We start from the raw sequence: 9,689 nt of genomic DNA on the forward strand, positions 1-9,689 counted from the left end.
TATTGGTCAGTGTTCTGATACTGCAATACCTCCTACAAGAACACAGGGGTGAAAACAGATCATGGCCAGTGTGAACTGGGTCCTGACATATAGCTCGAGTCCGGTTGTAGCCACAGTCTTTTCTGTCAACAACACAGGCTTTTCTGTCCTGCAGTGTGGCTCCACCATGCCACACCATAATACCACCGGTCAGGATACTCTCAATCATATTACGGTAAAAATTGGTGAGTGTTGTCTTGCTCATCCCCAACTTCCTTAGCTGTCTCAGGAAGTGAAGGTGCTGGTGGGCAGCAGTGTTCTCTGACCAGCTCAGCCTCTCAGTGATCTGAAGGCCGCGGAACCTGAACGTGCTGACAGTTTCTACTGGAGCTGCAGCCATTGTCAGTTATGTCAATAACAACCAGTGAGCCAGTTCCAGAGGCAGCCATGCATGCCCGAGCCATGACAATGCCTCCACCATGTTCACAGTTGATATGGTGTACTTAGGATAATTTGTAGTTCCTCTCTTTCTCCACACTTTTACCTTTCCATCACTTCGATAAAGGTTTATCTTCATCTCATCTGTCTATAAAAAATTGTTCCAGAACTGTTGTGGCTCATCTTTGTGCTTCTTTGCAAATTCTAATCTGGCCTTTCTGTTGTAAGTGCTGTTGAGAGGTTTGCATCTTGCATTGTAGCCCTTATAAGTCTCCTTTCAAAGTATTCTGCACATAGTGAATTGACATACTCTAACCATGTACCTGTACTCTGAAGATTGATCTCTTTGGCTGTTATTTAAGAGCTTTTCTTCACAACTCTAATATTTTTTCTGTCATCAACTGCTGTCATCCTCTTGAGATCACCTGGTCCTTTCCAACTGCTTAATCCTCCAAGATAGTTTATTTTTTTTCCAAAAGACAAAATCTTAGAAGCATATAATTTGAAACAAGGCATGTTCCTCCAAAATTGTATAATGCATTATCATTTAGAATATTGTGTTCAGTTTTGGTCACCACATACACCAAGCTATATGCTAAGGTGCTATCACACTGGTAGATGTAGGTCTGTATGACCAAATGAGTTCACTATAATCAAGCTTTCTTTATTAAATATTGCCTTAAGTCTTATAATGATCATTGCCCTATACCTACAGTATACACACCATTATAGGCTGCTTTTGATATGTTTAAATGGGAATATCTGTGAATGGTTTCTAACTATGGGTTTTTTATTCTATTTCAGTAATATGATTGAAATGTTATGCGACAGCTCTTCAGCAATAATGTTAACAGGAAAAAAGTGTCTTTTCTCTTTAAGCAGTTCTCATTTTTCTTCCTTTCTCATTCTTCATTTAGTGGTCATCCCATTGTGTTACTGTCCTGTAATTAGTTCAGAAGAGAGCAACCTGAAACATTCCTCGGCTTAAAAGGATGTCTACTCTGACAGGCTAAAAGAACTAAACATTTTTAGACTTTGAGAAGACTTACAGTGCCTTGCGAAAGTATTCGGCCCCCTTGAACTTTTCAACCTTTTGCCACATTTCAGGCTTCAAACATAAAGATATAAATTTTTTATTTTATGTGAAGAATCACCAACAAGTGGGACACAATTGTGAAGTGGAACGAAATCTATTGGATTTTTGAAACTTTTTTAACTAATAAAAAAATGAAAAGTGGGGCGTGCAAAATTATTCGGCCCCCTTGCGTTAATACTTTGTAGAGCCACCTTTTGCTGCGATTACAGCTGCAAGTCGCTTGGGGTATGTCTCTATCAGTTTTGCACATCGAGAGACTGAAATTCTTGCCCATTCTTCCTTGCAAAACAGCTCGAGCTCAGTGAGGTTGGATGGAGAGCGTTTGTGAACAGCAGTTTTCAGCTCTTTCCACAGATTCTCGATTGGATTCAGGTCTGGACTTTGACTTGGCCATTCAAACACCTGGATACGTTTATTTGTGAACCATTCCTTTGTAGATTTTGCTGTATGTTTGGGATCATTGTCTTGTTGGAAGATAAATCTCCGTCCCAGTTTCAGGTCTTTTGCAGACTCCAACAGGTTTTCATCCAGAATGGTCCTGTATTTGGCTGCATCCATCTTCCCCTCAATTTTAACCATCTTCCCTGTCCCTGCTGAAGAAAAGCAGGCCCAAACCATGATGCTGCCACCACCATGTTTGACAGTGGGGATGGTGTGTTGAGGGTGATGAGCTGTGTTGCTTTTACGCCAAACATATCGTTTTGCATTGTGGCCAAAAAGTTCGATTTTGGTTTCATCTGACCAGAGCACCTTCTTCCACATGTTTGGGGTGTCTCCCAGGTGGCTTGTGGCAAACTTTAGACGAGACTTTTTATGGATATCTTTGAGAAATGGCTTTCTTCTTGCCACTCTTCCATAAAGGCCAGATTTGTGCAGTGTAAGACTGATTGTTGTCCTATGGACAGACTCTCCCACCTCAGCTGTAGTTCTCTGCAGTTCATCCAGAGTGATCATGGGCCTCTTGGCTGCATCTCTGATCAGTCTTCTCCTTGTCTGAGCTGAAAGTTTAGAGGGACGGCCAGGTCTTGGTAGATTTGCAGTGGTCTGATACTCCTTCCATTTCAAGATGATCGCTTGCACAGTGCTCCTTGGGATGTTTGAAGCTTGGGAAATCTTTTTGTATCCAAGTCCGGCTTTAAACTTCTCCACAACAGTATTACGGACCTGCCTGGTGTGTTCCTTGGTCTTCATGATGCTCTCTGCGCTTTCAACAGAACCTTGAGACTATCACAGAGCAGGTGCATTTATACAGAGACTTGATTACACACAGGTGGATTCTATTTATCACCATCAGTCATTTAGGACAACATTGGATCATTCAGAGATCCTCGCTGAACTTCTGGAGTGAGTTTGCTGCACTGAAAGTAAAGGGGCCGAATAATTTTGCACGCCCCACTTTTCATTTTTTTATTAGTTAAAAAAGTTTCAAAAATCCAATAGATTTCGTTCCACTTCACAATTGTGTCCCACTTGTTGGTGATTCTTCACATAAAATAAAAAATTTATATCTTTATGTTTGAAGCCTGAAATGTGGCAAAAGGTTGAAAAGTTCAAGGGGGCCGAATACTTTCGCAAGGCACTGTATAAAGGGACATGATACAAATACTCAAGATCCTCAAAAGCACTGACAAATTCAAAGCGGTGTACCTCTTCAGAATGAAACACAAACGAGAAGTGGAAACTACATGGACGTACATTTAAAAATGAAAACAGGAGGCACTTCCATATGCATATATTCTATATGTTGTGGAAGTGTGGAACAAGATACCCAGCCATGGTACCCTGGCTTCCTCCAAGAAACAGCCAGATGAGATCCTTGGATGAAGTTACTACCAACCAAATGTACTAGATGGGTCTAATGACCTCATCTCATTTGTAACCATTCTTATGTTCTTATACCTACAGTAGATTTATCTTTAGAGCCAGCATTACACTAACATTAAAATACCAGGCCGGATGATGGATTGTGACACAAGGAAAGTGTTAAAGACAGTGGTGAGCTAACATCCTAGCTTCACTGAAACTTATACTGGCCAGAGCCAAGTGCTACATGAACAGGGATCAAATGAAATAACTTGTTTTCTACTTGACTGCTTTTCTTTCACAATAGCCTGCATACTTAAGAGTGCTGAATCCTGTCTGCCTGTTGAATCCTGTCTGCCTTCTGGATCTTTGCTGATGTGGTAATGTTTTCAACTTCATTTCTAGCCTGGACATTCCCAGACTTGCAAGCAACATTTTTGCTGTAGACAATGTATCACATTCAAAGACAACTGGATAACAACTTGGCAGGATAAGAATTACATTTTAAATAGTTGTCGGTGAGGAAAAGCAAAACATCTTGTGCTTTTCATTTATGATTTCTACTTGTTGATAATGTAAGATATGTAACATAATCTAATAATGTACGATACTCCTCAGTGTACATTATTCATTCTGAACATAAAGATATTAATAATTCAAGATGAAATTACAGAACACAGTATAGGTATTAAATTAACTTTTTATTTATTCAGATAAGTCAGTTGAGAACAAATTGTCAATTACATTGATGACCTGGAGATTATCAATGTACATACTCTTTATGGGATCAATATGAGTGAAGCATCTCAAGGGTACAAAGAGCAGTAACCAGCCCAGCATTTGAACTCATAACTGCCCAGTTACAATTACAACAGAGTTCTAACAGCTACTTCACACTACTGTCTTGATCCTATTCTTATTGACTGTCCTATATATTCTAGAGAGTCAAAGAAGATGTGTGAAAATGTAACATCTCATCTAAAAGTAATAGCATCATAATAAAGCTATGTTTAATACTCCTTAAAAAGGAGTAAGACATGTATTTACCTCAACAATAAGCTCATTATCATCTTAAGTGCTTTATAACACCTGGGCTGCCTCAGTTTCCAAATTTCAACAGTCCTGTTTCACCCAATTTCATGTGTAAGTTATGTGTCTTTGAAGTTTGCATTGTCTTCCATTTAGCGTTTTCTCTAAAATCTTCATTGAACAGTCTACCAATTTTTATTAGTTTATTTTCTTCTGATGATGATACAATATGCACTGGATTTGCAGGGGGAAAATACTCTCCAGATACTGCATACTGATCCATGCAATTTTTTCTTCCTGTACCTTGATTATATCTTCACACCTGGAAAAAAACAAGAGACAACTGACGAAATAGCAACTGACACTGCAAAATGGTCTTAAAATAAGAAATGCCTTTCATTCTATATATGCTATATAAATGTGAATGAAGAGCATCGTTGTACAAAGCTTTCAAAAGTATTAAATATGAGTGAGTATGCTTAAATATAAAAGAAGATACTGTACATGGGGTTTGCATTGATACATGGGGGTGACATGGCACATGTTTTCTGTAGACTAAAGCAAGTGAAATATCTTTGATGAAATTGTGTTTTTTTCCTCATTTTGAACAGATCATAGGTAATGCGTTTGCAGCTGTGAGAAACCTTGCAGAACAATCTTCATTTTTTACAAATGCAGTGATTCCTGTGCCCCTTTCAAACATTTTTTTTTCAGCAGCCATATCACTCTGCAACTCACAACTGGCAACTCACTGAAGCTAAGCAGATGTGAGCCTGGTCAGTACCTGGATGAGAGACCTCCTGGGAAAAACTAAGGTTGCTGCTGGAAGAGGTGTTAGTGGGGCCAGCAGGGGGTGCTCACTCTGTGGTCCATGTGGGTCCTAATGCCCCAGTATAGTGACGGGGACACTATACTGTAAACAGGCGCCTTCCTTCGGATGAGACGTAAAACCGAGGTCCTGACTCTCTGTGGTCATTAAAACTCCCAGGGTGTTTCTCGAAAAGAGTAGTTGTGTAACTCCGGCGTCCTGGCCAAATTTACCATTGGCACTTACCAATCATGGCATCCTAATAATCCCCATCTTTGAATTGGCTTCATTACTCTGCTCTCTGCCCCACTGGTAGCTGATGTGTGGTGAGTGATCTGGCTCACCATGGCTGCCGTCACATCATCCAGGTGGTGGTGGAGGGGAGTCCCCATTACCTGTAAAGTGCTTTCAGTGGAATTCCAGAAAAAGTGTTATATGTGTAAGAAATTATTATTATTACACAGTGTTCCATTTGTTAGGTTAGTGTTGAGTTCAACCTGTGTAAATTTATGCTATGCAAAACGAGAGTACTTGAATTCATAGAGGGACTAATTATGATCTAATAAGTAGTTTAAAAGCTTGGTGTGCATAGCCCTGCAAAGTCTTTTTTTTAATTCTGACACAGAAATGTTTTTAAAAATCACTAAACTTTGTGCAAGGAATTCTGTTTCCACATAGCATCTTTAAGTACTTGAACTAAAGCCATGATGCTTCTGAGTCTGTGAAAGATTGATAAATGGGAAAATTTATCTTATTATTATGAATAACTAAGCATTGATATTCGTTTGTCAAGAATTTACTATAATGAAGATAATGAAATATATTTTATTGGACCTAAAGTTTGATCCTAAGTAAAGATAAGTAAGTTTGTACTTTTATCTTTTATTCTTATTGACTTCTGCATAATAAGGATACCTTTGTTCAAATATATTGTTAGTGTTAGTGTTACATCTTAATTACTACATAAACAATGTCTTTCAATTAAAATGAAGAATAGCACATCTGTAACGTAATTAATAGCATTGTGAATCATGCTGTTGTTCTTAAATTTAAGTTAGGGTAATTGCTTCTATAATGGATTGTCTCAAAATTGAATTAATTTCCCATTGCAGTAAACTGTTGGCTATTTAACATCATCTGACGGACATAAAAACATTTGCTGTTTCTTCATCAGCTAGTCACACGTTAGCATTACAAAAATAAAAAAATAGATTTTTCAAAAGCTGTTTGCCTATTGCTTTGGTAACTTCCAAAACTGCATACATTTCTCTCCTAGAGGTTAACTACCTAATGAGTCCTGAGAACACAAACCTGACAGCAGTTGAGAGGGCATGGCCATGGGACATCATGACACATGTAGGAAAAGCCGTTATAGATTAAATAGGCTGCACAAATGCTGAAGAAATATTTTAATATGTAAAAAATCCATTGCATACAAAAAACAGTGCTGTTGATTGTTTTACGTTTGTCAGCAGTTTTGTAGAAATTTCAAGTGAAAACAGTTAGGTAAAAACCTTTACAGCGCTTGGAAGTTTTAAAAAGATCTTTTTAACGTCTAAAGTATATCCACATGTTCTGCACTGAGGTCTGATTCTTTATCTTTTAATTTTCTCTTTCTTTGACTTGAAAGCTGGAGTTGCCGGTTTTCTTTTTTCTTTTCCATGTGCAGGTGATTTTAAGTTGCCTGGTCACCGCTGTGTTTATAGTCATACACATCTAACGTTCATGAACATACCAGCAAAAATGACAGTGTATGAATAAGGTGCTTTGGATAACCGCTTTTCAGGTGATGCACGTACGTAGTTTTGTGGACAGTTCAAATTGTCTGACACGGTATCCGGTATCACTGAATTCTTACCTGAACCTTGAAAACTCCATTTCTTATTGGTTGTTGGTTTTAAAACCAACAAATATTGATTACTGTAACGTTGCAGAATCTGCTTCCTCAAACGATTTTCCAACTTTTCTATCTATTGCGCAGGTTGTGCCCGAGCTGTATGCTTAGCAGTAAAGATAAAAAAAACAGCAACTACCTTAGTAATGTGTTAAGTACTGTAAAGTTCGGATTCGGCTATCACATATTATGATTAGGGAACTGTTCTTAAAATAAAGACTTTAAAAAATAATTGAAACTGTTTTAGCCTCATTTATTTCTCTTACTGACTCAGCGCACGACTTTAATCACTGACAGGAGTAACGGATACAAAGACATAGAAGGACAAGGCCGTTTGAAACGGGCCTGCGCTATACCTCAGTAGTAGCCTAATCGGCACCGGTTATCAGAGAAAATCCGAACATACAAGCTACTGTACAAACATGGCTTTACAAATACTTTTTATTGATTACAGAAGGAGTCCAGTCAGCACCTTACAAAAAAAATTAAAAAATAAGAAAAATATTGTAAAAGCTAAGGCACCAGTACGGCTCTTTATTATGATATCTCACGAACTTAATGTTAGCCTTGTCAAAAACAAAACTCAACAGGCGGAATCAAAACAAACTGACGCATGAACGCACACCCAATAGCCTGCACCAAGCCTGGCAGTTAACACACACACCTTCTTTCTGGCTCACTTAGTGAGAGGGCTTGTGCTGTTTGACAGATACCAAATGCTGGATATCGGGCTGCAGAGACATATTTTGTTTGGCTTTAAAGCCGCGTTTGATAACACTTCGGAACACACAACACACTGCGGCAGCGACTCGTTCTCAGTTCCCACGCACGTAAAGCCCAGAGCCCTTATCCATGATGTGAAGGGTAATTAAGCAGTTATACTACATTCTGCATTAGCTTTCTTGTCGTGTCACATACAGTATAATGGCGCTAAATGGCGGTCACGTAGCATGCTAAGCCATACTATCTATAAAATGTTTATATTATTTTATTTATAGAATATAGAATGTTATATATTTACGACTATTTTACAATTACAACCAGGGCCGACCGAACCCATACTTCGGCCCGGGTGCAAGTAAATATAAAAGCCCCCCCCCGACTTCCTTCTCACTCCGCCAGTGCACACAGAGCAAGAGAGCAGAACTAAAACGGGTTAACTTATTGTACTCGATACTGAGTAAGTAGTATTTTAAAGTTTACAACTTAACTCGTCGCAACAAACTTAGCGATGATATCACTAAAACCCACCTGCCTTGCGATTCTGTTCTTTATAGCCAGCAAAGACAGAGCTGACAGTCTTTCCCGTGACATGGTCACATGATCTAAGTTTTGATCAATTTCAGTTTGATAAACGAACGTTCAGCACTGGCGACAGCAACTGGAATTGTTAGAAACACATGCTATCACATTTTTTGGAAACACAGATTTCATATATTTTTTGACCAAATACTGCAGTACCCCAGATGGAGTGTTGACTTCATTGGGGAGCGGATGAGAGAAACTTTAATTCAGTTGCCAAATCTCCGCCATGTCTCCTAAAAATAAGGCAAGCCCGTTGCAGGCTTCAGTTGAATTATCTCCAGCATTTGTAATGTCAAACAAAATGCCAAAAAGACGACTGAATTCGGTCAAGAAAGAAAAACGTTCTTCTTTCTCACTGATGACAGTATAGTAAGCAATTGATAAAGTTAAATTTAAACTTTTCCTCTCTCATTGTCTTTTCTGTTCTTTTCGTTTCTTGCTACCCGAGTTACATTTCTGGATCGCTTTCATGTTGCACACTAACATAGCTTAGCTAAAGGTAAACTTGTCTGTTGCCCAGTCTTGCAGGGGAACAGGTTTCCAATTCTACATATTTTGGAATGAACGCGCCAATGACCAATTGCAAATAATCCGCTCAGCCGTGTTTTCCAATAGATCATTGTTTTATTTTAAAATATGCCACACTAATATCGCTATTGGATAATACACCGCGTTCCCCGCCCTAGACATACCAACTCTCGTTCGCTTATTTTATGGATGGTCTTTTCTTTTAAAAAAAAAAAGCTGTAATATGAATGACTTTAGCAACGGGCCCCCTTAGATCTGGGCCCGGGGCCAGTTGCACCCCCTGTAGCGCCTGCCCTGATTACAGCCATCATTTGACGGCCCCCCTGCAGTACCACCGCGGCCCACTGGGGGACGCGGTCCACAGGTTGTAAACCACTGTGCTAGGACAGTTTAAATATAGTGCATTATATGTATTTTGCTTTTTTTTAAAATGACACGATATTAAAAGCTCCTGCACACTATTGAAAACAATTAACATCTTCTGTGTTCCGTAAAAACTCGTACTTGAAACACAGCACTGCATTAACAACAATGATAATGTATGTGCAAAAATAAAAATAATACATAGTGCAGAATGCCATACAGCCAAGCTACAAAGCATTTATTGCATGCATATATTAGATTCTACATTAAATTAAGTTCACTAATTAATTTGCTTAGAGTAACATTATTTCTACAGCACGTCACCGAAGTACAGCCCTTCCCGTGCCAAGGTTACATCACATCGTGCATTAAGTTACCATAAAATGAAGCGATGCATTTCGTCCTCAGTTGAGGAGAAGGGATCGGAGTTTATATGACATATTTCA

The 9,689-nt window shown here is 38.9% G+C and overlaps 1 long non-coding RNA gene across 2 annotated transcripts; it reads right to left on the reverse strand.

The window, feature by feature from the left end:
* Positions 1-4,010: 4,010 nt before the first annotated feature.
* On the reverse strand, positions 4,011-9,638 carry LOC148661287 (uncharacterized). Of its 2 annotated transcripts, none has more exons than XR_015939493.1 (3): positions 8,509-9,638; positions 5,400-5,558; positions 4,011-4,667 (listed from the first exon to the last, which is right to left on the reverse strand). It is a non-coding gene; the product is annotated as an uncharacterized LOC148661287 (long non-coding RNA). The 2 variants fall into 2 exon arrangements; XR_015939492.1 differs by lacking the exon at positions 8,509-9,638 and adding an exon at positions 8,299-8,498.
* Between the last annotated feature and the right edge of the window lie 51 nt (positions 9,639-9,689).

The sequence above is a fragment of the Lepisosteus platostomus genome, chromosome 6 (genome assembly GCF_059453375.1).
Source record: "Lepisosteus platostomus isolate fLepPlt1 chromosome 6, fLepPlt1.hap1, whole genome shotgun sequence".
NCBI classification, from domain to species: domain Eukaryota; kingdom Metazoa; phylum Chordata; class Actinopteri; order Semionotiformes; family Lepisosteidae; genus Lepisosteus; species Lepisosteus platostomus.